This window comes from Neltuma alba, unplaced genomic scaffold (assembly GCF_004799145.2).
Source record: "Neltuma alba isolate B1F8T4 unplaced genomic scaffold, ASM479914v2 tig00010560_pilon, whole genome shotgun sequence".
Lineage (NCBI taxonomy): Eukaryota > Viridiplantae > Streptophyta > Magnoliopsida > Fabales > Fabaceae > Neltuma > Neltuma alba.
Genome location: NW_021635427.1, coordinates 1,496,319 through 1,508,935, shown reverse-complemented (window position 1 = coordinate 1,508,935; position 12,617 = coordinate 1,496,319). Strand labels below are relative to the sequence as shown.

Below are 12,617 nucleotides of genomic sequence, written 5' to 3'. Positions count from 1 at the left end.
ATTAACAAATTATTAACATTTATAAATATTTATTAAATTAATAAATAATTATAGAAATATTTAATTTATAGAAATATTTTGATTAATTAACATGTTTAACGTGTTTAATAAATTGTAATGTTCATGTAGTAATAAATAAATAAATATTTCAATATTAATTAATACTTGACATAAATAAAATTATAGAAATAAATAAATAAAGTAAACAAATAAATATAAAATTTAAATAAATATCTAAATAGTGTATAAAATCATAAAATCAAAATTCTAATAAAATCCTATACAATGAAAGCAAGATAAATCATGGGTGAGGGGCAGAAGCAGCATCATTGTGATCGTCCTCTACTGGATCCTCCAGCTGGGGGTGGGCAGGCCGCTCAACGTGCTGGGACTGGACTGGCGGATGGGGGGTAGGGGCGGGACTGGTGGCAGGCGTAGGTCGGGGATCTCAGGAATCGAGATGTTTGGAGCCATACGGACCACCACATGACGCATAGTCGTAGCAGCTGCCAAGAGCTGGTCAAGCTGCGCCTGGAACTGAGCATCACGCTCCTGCAACTAACGATCACGCTCCTGCAACTGACGATCATGCTCCTCGATCCTAGCCTCCACCCTGGCCTCGATGCTGGCCTCTAACTCTTGTCTGAGCTCCTCTCGCAACTCCTCTGAGGATGAGGAACCCGGCCGCTTCGCTCTCGCACTCGCCTGAGAGCTCCTAGCAGTATATGAAGGGCCAGTGCCACTTGAGCGGGGCAACCTAGTTGGTGTAGGTCCAAGTCCAAGCCCGCTAACTCGACCAGGGTGCTGCAGCAGGCCACGACCCGCTAAAAGTGAGGTGGTGGGATCCAAGGCAGACCCCTGAGACTCACGCAACTCGGTATCGGCTTGAGTCATCCGTGCCTACCAAAATTAATATAAAGAAGTTAATTATAATAAAATGATATTTACATTGTGATATTATATTAATATTTAATTTATTACTTACCGCTATCTCCTCAACCTCATCTGACGCACGCCCGTCTCGAGGTCTATACACCATCGACCACATCTCGCCATACGTGGCCGTGTATCCCCGGTCCTGCCATATCTTTTCGCTCTGTAAATGAAATCAAAGAAATAATTAGTTACAAATTAAATACATATACATATTTAATAAATTTATTTCAAGTACTCACAATCTCGTCATAAGTTATCGCAAAGCTCCTGGATCCAGCCCTATGACGTATCGTCTGATGCCTAACGCTCCCGACATTTCTCCTAGAAAGAGCCTAAAGCAAAATGTAAAAAAATTAAATTAAATTAGTCAAGTCGGATAAAAAATAAAGAAATTATAATTAATACAATATTATCATACCATCTAGTCAGTCGTCATCCTAAAATAGACGTAACTGGACCAGTCTTACTCTGGGACTCCACCAGGTACATCTGCCAGTATCTTTTGGAGGGGCCTCGTCCCGTCACCTTTCTTCTCCCTCCATAGGTTGGCCCTCCTGTTCTTCCATGCCATCCCAAACCTCTTGATTGTATCAGCCCTCAACTCCTTCCCTAGAATAAATTTACTCTATGATTAAAATAATAAATTAACTAAATAACAAATTATAAACAAACAATTAAGCAATTTCAATAAAAATATTTAGTTTTTAACTAATTTAAAAATATTATAAATAAAATATAAATTATATCAAAAACAAATAATAATTAAACAATTAAGTAATTTAAATGAAAAAATATTTTTACTCAACTAAATTTAAAATTATTATAGGTAATAAATTAATGAAATCAATAACAAATTATTTTCAAATAATAAAATAATTTAAATAAAAATATATATATTCATTTAACTACTTTTAAAAATATTATAAATAACAAACAAATTAAATAAATAAAAAATTATAATCAAACAATTAAATTATTTGAAAACAAAATATATAATCATTTATTTAAATTAAAAAAATTATAAATAACAATTTTATATTACCTTCATCATTTCCCAACCTTGCTGCTTCTTCTCTGAGGTGATCTTCTTCCAGTCCTGCACGTAGATGGGGAACAGCGTCCACTGCTGACCAAGGAGGCGCACGTACTTGTTGTACAACTGGTCACCTTTCTTCGTCGGTTGGCCCAACTCATTGAGCAGCACAACCACTCGTCCGCTCGTCATCATAGACAGCTCTCTGGCTGTCAGCCTCCTATAGGACCTGGTTCCCTCAGTGTCTGCAAAATTTAATTAAGAAATAAATTATATATCAATGAATTAATACAATTTCTATATAAATTAAATACTTATCAAATTTAAAAAGGTTAAATAAATACTTACCCACAAATTCCACCTCAAAACCAGCCTGACGTCTGGGAGCAGGACGCTGTGCAGCCTGGGGATTCTCATTCCCCTGAACTTGCTCCTCCTCCTCCTCTTCGTCATCAGCATCAGCATGGGGTTGCTCATCCCTAGTAAAATGAGCCTCCTCAGTCTGCTCAATATCATCCTGCTCCATAAAACTGAGGATATCCTCCTCGCTGAGATCGTAGTCATGAATGCTGGGGAATGACTCACCAGCATCATGACGATCCTCACTGGGTCCAGCTCTCTCAGGATCAATTGGCTCCTTCCCTGGCCGACGACTCATCCTAATAACAACAAATAGTAATTATTTATAAATAAAATAAAAATAAAAATTATTTATAAGCCACAATATAATAAATTAAATAAAACGTAAAAAAAATTATTTATAAATAAATTACTACTTCTACCTGAAAATAAGGATCTGCAATTGAATCAGAACTTGGATATATTTTGTGAAGAATATTCAGCAAAGCATCGCTTCCTGAACGACTGAAGAAGTGAAAGTGAATGGGGGTATATATAGGCCGCGCATTTCTAGCGGTTTTTTATAAAACCGCTAGAAAATTCTAGCGGTTCTGGACAAAACCGCTACAAAACGCTAACGGTCACTTACCGCATTTACGGCATCTTGGGAATTTACACCTTTTTTAGCGGTTTTTATAGAAACCGCTAGAAATTTCTAGCGGTTGATATACAAACCGCTAGAAAGTTCAACGGTCACATAAATCTCCTCGGCAAATTAAAAAGTTTCTAGCAGTTCAGGTGGCAACCACTAGAAATTTTCAGTCTCTAGCGGTTAGTTGGCCTTAACCGTTAGAAAGTAAACACTACAATTTTGACGCCAAGTTCCCGCCAAAACCCGGGAAATGTTCTAGCTATGAATTTCTAGCGGTTAGGTTATAACCGCTAGAAATATGCGGGCAATGGTCAAAGCGTCACTAATTTGCAGCGGTTTTTCTTAAAACCGCTAGAAATGTTAGAATTTCTAGCGGTTTAGTTGAACCCCTAGAAATGTTCCGCTGCTAACATAACATTTTCTTGTAGTGATTCCTATAGAGAATCAGATAAAATAGTGGTTAGGCATTAAACTTTCTATTTTCAATTAAGTTAAGCAAGTTAAATTATGATTGATTAGATAAAAAGAATAAAGACAGCAAAAATTCAATACTAAAGGCAACCTAGAGTTACTAATTCCTTACTAATTTCATAGACTTTTGCTTTTATTTAACTAATTAGTCTCAATCCTAATTTAGTTAATCCAGAGTATTTATAGCTAAAAGTGTCTTTCGATCAATTTATAACCCTCTCCTAAGTAATAAGATTATGTCTAACTCAAATACTTAAGAGGATAAATTAATTTCACTCTTTATTAATTATATGGGGCTTTTAGGTATATTTCTATCCTACTCACAAATCAGATAAAAATCTAATCCCATATTACTCAATCTTAAAGCCTAATTAAGATTTCCTTCGTCAAGGTTAACCTCAATGCTCAAACTTATATTTAATGGTGGCCAAACATTAAATAGATAAATCAAAACACGATTAAGTAACCAAATTTTAACATCAAGCATAATTAATTAAATGAAAACAAAGTCTAATCCATAAGTAAGTTCATAGCTACTCTAGATTAAAGAAAAGAACTAGCCACACATGACTAAAATTAAACTCATAAAAAATAAAATAAAATTCAGTCCAAACAGAAAAACAAAGGAAGACTAAGAACAGAACAAATAGCAAATTTGCCGATCTAAAAGAAGGAACTTGCTACTGTCAGAGAAATCATAAGTATCCCTAGTTCCTATTTATAATGGTTTTGTGTCTTCTCTCCCTTGAATCCCTTGAATCCACTGCCTCTTATCCATATATCTTCTTCAATATAATATGTTATATTACATCATGGTGATTTGCCTTGCTTCACATAACTTCACGCCTTTGATCCTCTTAATATATCTACACACACACATTATATTTGTTGCAATTTTTGCTCCCCTTTTATTTTATCTTTTATTTGTGATATTTCCTTCTCTCAATAATTTTACGTCTCCTACATTAAAAGTAATAAAAGATTTGAGTAGATTTTATGCAAGATCATATTTTATCTTATAATTGATTTAAAAGAATATTAATAAAAAATGATTAAATAGGTATCAATTATCCACAGATTTTACTAGATATATTTCAAAATCTACACCTATTTAATTATAAAAACAATCATTAATTATCAAAAGGATGATGCGCTAGCTAGCAAAACAATACTCAACCGTCAGTACTAAAACACCGTCAATTATTGTGAACAAATTTTTGAAGGTTTTAACAATACAACTATCAAGTATTGTGATGAATAGTTGATGGTTAATAATTATCAAATATTTGCTCTCATCATATATGACGCCTCTATTTTTGGCAGTTCTTAATTGTCAATTATAACAAAAAAAAACTGTCAGAGGTATTTGTAAACTTGTAGTTGTGAATTAAGATTTTTAATTTGGTAGACGATATTTATTTAGTGACATCATACAATATTTATTATTGATTTGATATTTCAATCAATAAGCAATAGATAAACTTCCATATTCCGAAAATTCGATAAGCAACTCAGTTTTATATAGTTGCATTTACGAGATTTTGTAGTAGTAGTAGTACTAATAATAATAATAATAATAATAATAATAATAATAATAATAATACAACACACTTGAAAAGATAGATTGCGGGTATATCAAAGAAACAAAAAGATGGATTTCCCCGTATACACATACTGATAAGGAAAAGAAGTAATATAATTCATTAACGGCATACTGACCACGTAAAGAACTCACCACGTCAAAGAATAAATAAATCTTCATATGTACGAGGTTGTACGCGAAAGGAATATGATTCAATATCGAGACGTGATTTGGGATCTTGTTTGTTTATAAATTTAGAAATCAATTTTCAAATAAAAATATTTATTAAAAATAATTACTATATCTATTGTAGAGAATAAAAAATTAATATAAAATATAGGGAAAATTAATTTACCATCAATGTAGGTAGTGATAGTTGTCAATATTGCTGCTACTTGTTAATGGAAACTATGTCATGCAATTTATATTAAAGACGATGAGCACATCCAAAAAGCATCCTTTTTTTTTTCCACATAGGGAAAGAGTTGTAAATGATGGAAAAGATTATATGTGATATATTGTGGGGTAGTGTAAGTTTTTCCAAATTTACATCAACAGATAAATTAACAAATGAAACAGCAATATTGATACAGTAATTTATATTAACAATTCTCTCTTTCTAGTGCTTTTTCTTTCTAAATTACTAGCAGCAACAAAGCCTTTTCAACTTTTTCATTACTACGGTCATGTCACTTTAGGACTCTAAAGTAATTATTAGATTTTTATGGACTTTTTTACTGTATGTTCTCTTCTGTAGGACCTTAGGGCAATTCTTCCTTGATTTATCATAGGCATTCATCCTTGAGTATAAAACCCATCTGTTTTAATTTATAGAATTTCATGGACTTTATTATGAGATCAAATAATAAGGCCCAAATTCAAACAAAATAAATTACAAAGACCTAATTCAAAATTGAGATAAATTATCAGGACATATAGATTAATTTTTTTCCAATATATCGAAAGTATAAAGGCATATTATTTATAAGCCATGGACATTTAATTTTAGTGTTCAATACAAATACAGAGAATCCAATCTATTTCATTATATTTTAGATACTATCCTCATTAATTTCTTAATCATTGGATGCATAGGAAGTAGCTGGGAATCTCCTTTTAATTATATCTCCATACAAATCACAAAAGTACTAATAGTAGGACAATATAATCACCGGGCACGTCATTGATTGAATTCGGTGTACAATTTAAAGAGAAATGAATTAAACATCAACTTCACTAAAAATCTTTTTCAGTTCACACTTTTGTGATGCAGTAAGCTGCGACGGAAATATGATATCAAACTTGATTCTGAGGTTTCCTTTTTGGCCTGGTTTACTCGAAGAGGGCATGCCTTCGTCTTGGATCACAATCTCACTGTCTGGTTTCACAATATCTGTCACTGACACTTCGATTTCTCTTCCATCCAACGTTGTAATTTTGATTGTCTTTCCTGTAAGAGCCTCCATAAGTGATATCTTTTGAGTGTTCACCAGATCATTTCCATCCCTTTTGAAAATCGCATGAGGTTTCTCTTTCACCACAAGTACCAGATCATCAGGACTATGACGTCCTGGTACTTGGTTACCTTTTCCAGGAAAAGTTATCTTTGTGTCCTTCTTCCAACCCGGCTTCACGTTTACCTCCAATATTTCATCAACAGTCATCATATTTCTGCAAAAACAAAAAAAGGATTGATCTGTTTTGATGAGTAGACTTTAGCAAGATAATACCTGATAAATTTTAGAGTTTAACTTCATTCTGTTATTTCAAATTCATCATCAAATTATACATATCAATATTGAATGTTATTGGCATGCATAAGATAAGTTGGACCGTATAAAGAAGGATGTCAAAATAATCCTGAAAATAAAGTAAAGTACAATCATTAGTGGCCTAAGAACGGGATTTGCGCAGGACATGACCCCAAATTTTCAATTTTTTGGTGTAATATTAATCAGGATAATACAATAGCAACAACAAGCCTGTTTCCATCAGGTCAGATGAATTGTGTGATGCTATCATGTGCTTTCTAAATTAATAATCAAATTTTTGGGTAAGTATTTAAATTGTAACCAAGATAAGAACACAGTGCATAAAATTTCTCCTTATTAATGTGATAATAGTGGGGTTGTTTTTATATTTCTTCCTATAGTCCCATTTAGTACCAAGCATTGAGAGGCAAGACTTGGATTGAAATTGACATTGGGAAAGTTCACTAAAAGAGTATTTGATATGAAAAATTGCTTGTTATTTAGAATTGGACAAACACATATATCTAGATTAGAGAATACTATGGGGGAGGTGGTATTGTAAATTTAATCCCAGGATTAAGATTTTCATACCAAAATATCCACTCCCTCCATTCCTAGCTACTCCCAATCCCACTTTCACATCCAATCCTCTTTCCATTCCTAATCCATCAAAATTGAGACCCACGTATACCAAACACGACCTATATGTCCCTGATTCAGATGACCAATATATATAGTGATACCAAAGCAGAAATGTTCAGAATCGAACGTAACTTTAGAAACATAGAGGATACACACACATATATATAGTCAGTATCAGTACATACCCAAAAGCATCAATAACATTCCTCGAGATTCTCAATCTTCTTTGGCATCCTTTGTAAAGATCCTCCAAACTAAAAACCAGTTTGTGTACTGATGTTGCAGGTTTCACGTCTTTGGGCTTATGAACTGCAACATGTTCGGCAGGGTTCTTCAATACAACTCTTTCGAAGTTAAGAGGATTCTGAGAACCAAAATCACAGGCCTTTCGCTTCCTAGTATTAGCAGTAGCATCAGTAGTAGAGGCCATATTACCACTATTATAAAGAGGATTTGTTTGGCCATCGTCATAAGCCTTTCGCTTCATAGGGTTAACAAGAACCTCGTAAGCCTCTTTTATCTGTTTGAACTTTGCTTCTGCTTCTTTCATCTTCATGGGGCTTTGATTATTCTTATCTGGGTGCCATTTCATTGCCAGTTCTTTGTACGCCTTCTTCATCTCATCGTCGTTTGCTCTACGTGACACCTGAAGGATCTTGTAGTAATCTACGTCGTTTATATTATTCTTCTGCAAATTCCTCGACGTCATTCTCTGGAAGATGATGAAGCAAAGCAGAAAGCAACCTTTTTTCCCTTATAACCGACTGCAAAAGAGAAAGAGGTTAGAAATCACAGTGTCGATTCATCGGATTACACAGAAATATAAAGACGTCAAGAGATGTGTTTTATCGTTGTTCTGGGAAATTCTAATACTATCTTCATATGAATACGTCGATTCAGCGCAGCAGATTACACAGGGAAATATATTTTTGAGGGGATGTGTTTATCGTCGTTTTTGGTATACAGAATGTTAATTTATGTTTCTCATAATTGTATCTTCGTTTCAAGAGAATGACTTTATTTTAATGTTTATATTGATGAATAAATATATTATTGATTTATGAAATTAATCTTAAACTTACCCAGTGAGCAATCAGTTTTATCCTTTACAATTTTATTTTGTCGTAGTTCTTAAAAAGATCAAAAGTACTTAATTTCTATATCATCATATCTTTCGGGAGATTCAATTAACTTTAAATGAATATTTTTATAAAATGATGTACCTTCTTTTCATGAATAATAAAATGTTCACCAATTACATATCTATATATTACTTTGATATTTGTTGGCCAAACAATTACTTTGATATTTAAAATAATTAATTTTTTGTTTATTCTTTTTATGAGATTAGAGTTTTATCTAATTTGCGATAATAAAAGCCCTAAATTTAATCAAACAACCTTATGTATATGAATGATTTGATATGTATTCAAAATTTTAAATTGATTCATTTATGTTATGATTGATTAAAGAAATAAGATGCATGTTCGTTCGTTCATCCCATTAAAGCAATTAATTATATGTATTTATGATTTGGAAAAAAGATTCGGTGTATATATATGGAGATACATGCATGTATTTAAATGATTCATCCTATATTTATTGCGCAAGAAATCAAATATACCTCTTCACGTATAATTTATGGATAACGAATAATTAGTTCAAATTAGTTAAAAATAATAAATAGGTTAAAAATATATTTTTTCTTTCAAATACATTCTTATAATAAATAAGAAAAAGCGTGAAAGAATATGAAAAAATGTGATAAAAGAGAAATAATTAAGGAAAATATTAAACAAATTCATTAAATGTTAAGATAAACCCAAACTAAAGCTTATAAAATAAATCACATCCTTTTCTAAATTTAAATCTTATAAATAAGACTTGATAGAGTAAGAAAAGTAGGAAGGAAAAATTAATCTTTTGCTTTCTATTGTTTTGAGTTGTTTGTAACTCCTTACACTATAACTCAATGCAAATTAATCCTTATAGTTTTGACTTGATCGTAACTCAGCCTATAAACTTTGACTCACTGCAAATCGTATCCAATAGTTTTAAGTATTTTATAATTTAGTGCCTATATTTTAGAAAAATAAAATTATAATTCTCGCTCCGGTCCTTTGTATAAGAAACTGAAATTTAATTTGTTTTTGTCGTTTTTATAAGATTCTAATTGTGATTGTCTAAATATGTAATGTATTTTTACCATATTTATTCCTAATTAATTTTATATATTGCATACGAATAAGAGGGTTCGCAACTTGATAAACTATATTCTTTCATACTTTCTCTCTTACTTGCCCCTTATAATAACCATATGCTTACATATTTATTATTTTTAACTAATTTTAATATTTTCTTAAACTGTATAATTTGGTTATCAGGATCTTATAAAAAGAATTAAAAGCAATATCTAATAAAGATGGATATTAAATTATAAAATGGTTAAAATTATAAGGAGATCAACTTATAAAATAGTTAAAACCATAAGAACTGTGTTGCAGTGGGTTTGATTTAAGAGACTAAATTACAATTGAGTTAAAACTATAAAAACTAGAAGATTGATTTTTCCGGATACGAAAAGAACCTCCTGTATTCGGTATATGGCTAGATTATCTGGAGTATGATTCGTAATCTTGTCTACATATAAAATTTAGGAGCTACTATGAAGTTATAAAAATTTAAGAAAATTTTCTAGATATCGTTAATAAAGAATTTCACAAAGGATCATACTTAGATTAAGTTTCATATATTTATGCAGGCATTTTATTTAATTTTTAAAATATTATCACTAAATTATAAACTCAGGTTAAACAATAGGATACATAACTACATGCGATTAGAAAATTTACCATAACAAATATAAGAAACTTGATATAAGTATTTTTCTTCCACAAAAGGTTCATTTTTAGTTGAAAACAAAATTTTAGTTATGCTCTTCAACCTCGAAACCAGTTTCAGTGCTCAGCCCAGTGATAAGGACAAATGATACTCATTGTTGATATAAAATTTAAACCATTCAAAATTAGTTTTAATAGTTGGGATTTAAACTTTTCAGCTACTGATTTTTAAATAAATTATTTTTAAAAAAATTACAATTAAGAAATTACATTTATTTTGGATTATGTACCAATTAAAATAAAAATATTTTTTGAAAAAAAAACATTAAATAGTAAATTTTGATCATCCATATTAAATTTAAATAGTTGAGATTTGCTGAGCATCATAGTGCTTATTCTTGTAATGAATACTAAAACTAGTTTTACCTTTAGAGAGCATCCTGACAATTGCCCTAGCTTATATTGAATCCTCTAAAGATCCGCCTAAGAAAATAATACCTCAAATCTTTAATATAAGAGTTAGTTGAGAGTTTAATTTGGTCTTAAATACCACTTTGTCTCCCATTTTTCTCCAAATATCCTTATTGATGGTAAGGAGCTCTCATCAAATGATAATTCCAATAATCCAATATCACTACTAAAAAAAAATTGACGATTATTTTTGCTCATATTTGATAGTTAAAAACCGTGAAGTATGCTTGCTTCATATATTTGGATGGATAATATTTGACGGTTATTAATCGTCAAATATTTTGGTAATATTTGACGATTCTGAAATTAAAACCGTCAAGTATTGATGACTAATTTTATGGTTACTGGCTTCAATTACTTCACGGTTACTGATACGACCTTCAAGTATTCTTAAAATACTTGATGGTTACTCATAAAATTGTCAAGTATTCTGAAAATACTTGATGGTTATTAAAAGAACCTTCAAGTATTATTGAAATACTTGATGGTTTTAGACTAATAACCATCAAGTATTTTCAGAATTTTTTTAATACTAGTGCTGCTTTTCTAGCAGCCCCCTATATTATGAAATTTCATACAAAGTAGTATTATTCGATAAACAAAACCAAGCCAGCATTCAAACTAATATACAGCAATCAATAATTCAGTCATATGAATCTAATTAACCATGTACTAGACAGAAATTTACATTATATATATCTTAACAAACCAAATGTCATATAATTCTAAGAGCATAATATTGAAATTTTGGACAAGTACAAAAGGCAAAAGCAAAAAACCAACCAAAGCCAAAATTGGCCAATTGCCAAAAACCACAACAAAATTGTTTAATACCAAAACCAACAGCATAATATTGAAATCAAAGTAGTCTTTTACTTCCCTATATATTTTGTGTCCACTGACGGTACAAAGCCATTGCCAGCTTTTCAATGATTTCTTCCATTTGAGCAGATGAATACACTGTGCAATGTGTGTTGGCAAAGTACTGTATGCAAAAGCAAATTGAAGTTAGATATAAATGTATAGCTACAGTAAGTATAATTCTAAAATATATAAATTGGAATTTAACAAATGCATGTTACCTTTGGAGGGATTATGTCGGAATTGTGCATAATTATCTTCTTCATAAATTTCATCAACAATACCTACAATCGGAGCTTTTATTTGGCTGACATAGGCACTATAAAGAATGGAAAAGAAAAATATATTAGTCAATGATATAAATGAATCATATTTAATAGAATAGTAAATAATGGTGATGAATACCTTTACTTTCTTCCACGGGAAGGCTGAGTCGAATTGGCCGTTTTTGACCGGGGGCAGGGTAAGGCTTGATCTGTGTGGTATAACCATAAAGCTCTGAGAAGATAATAAAATTGAATATTAATGATTGTCAAAAATTATATTAAAGTAAGAAATTAAATAAAATATGAATAATAGATATAAATGTTACTTATTAAACAATGAAACCATAAACGGTTGATTAGTTGGATCCCTATGAAGAGAATCGAGATACCAAGTCCTTGGTTTTGTGGGATTGACCACAATCAGCATTCAGTGTCCCCTAAGTATAAGAAAGAGAATTAGAACAATTACAAAATATTTGAAAATAAAAGAATTTAAAGAAGTTCAATATACTACCCTTGACAGTAAAGTACCAAAATCTCTAGATAAGTCTTTCTTCTTCATATCAAGGCCGTGGTCAGTAAAAGTGTGGGGGCTGATAATCTTGAACTTGTCATCGAGGCCACTAGAGATTATAAAACTCTTGTAAAGATACCTAAATTAACAAACAAACATATCAATAGAATAAATGTTCAGGTAGTTAAGTATTTAATCAAAGTTTTAAGAAATACCTGATATAAAAGTTATAGGCATTCATGTTGGTCATTCCATGCGT

The 12,617-nt window shown here is 31.2% G+C and overlaps 1 pseudogene; it reads right to left on the bottom strand.

Moving 5' to 3' along the window:
* Positions 1-6,233: 6,233 nt before the first annotated feature.
* LOC114757089 (dnaJ homolog subfamily B member 4 pseudogene) lies at positions 6,234-8,115 on the bottom strand (annotated as a pseudogene).
* Positions 8,116-12,617: the final 4,502 nt, after the last annotated feature.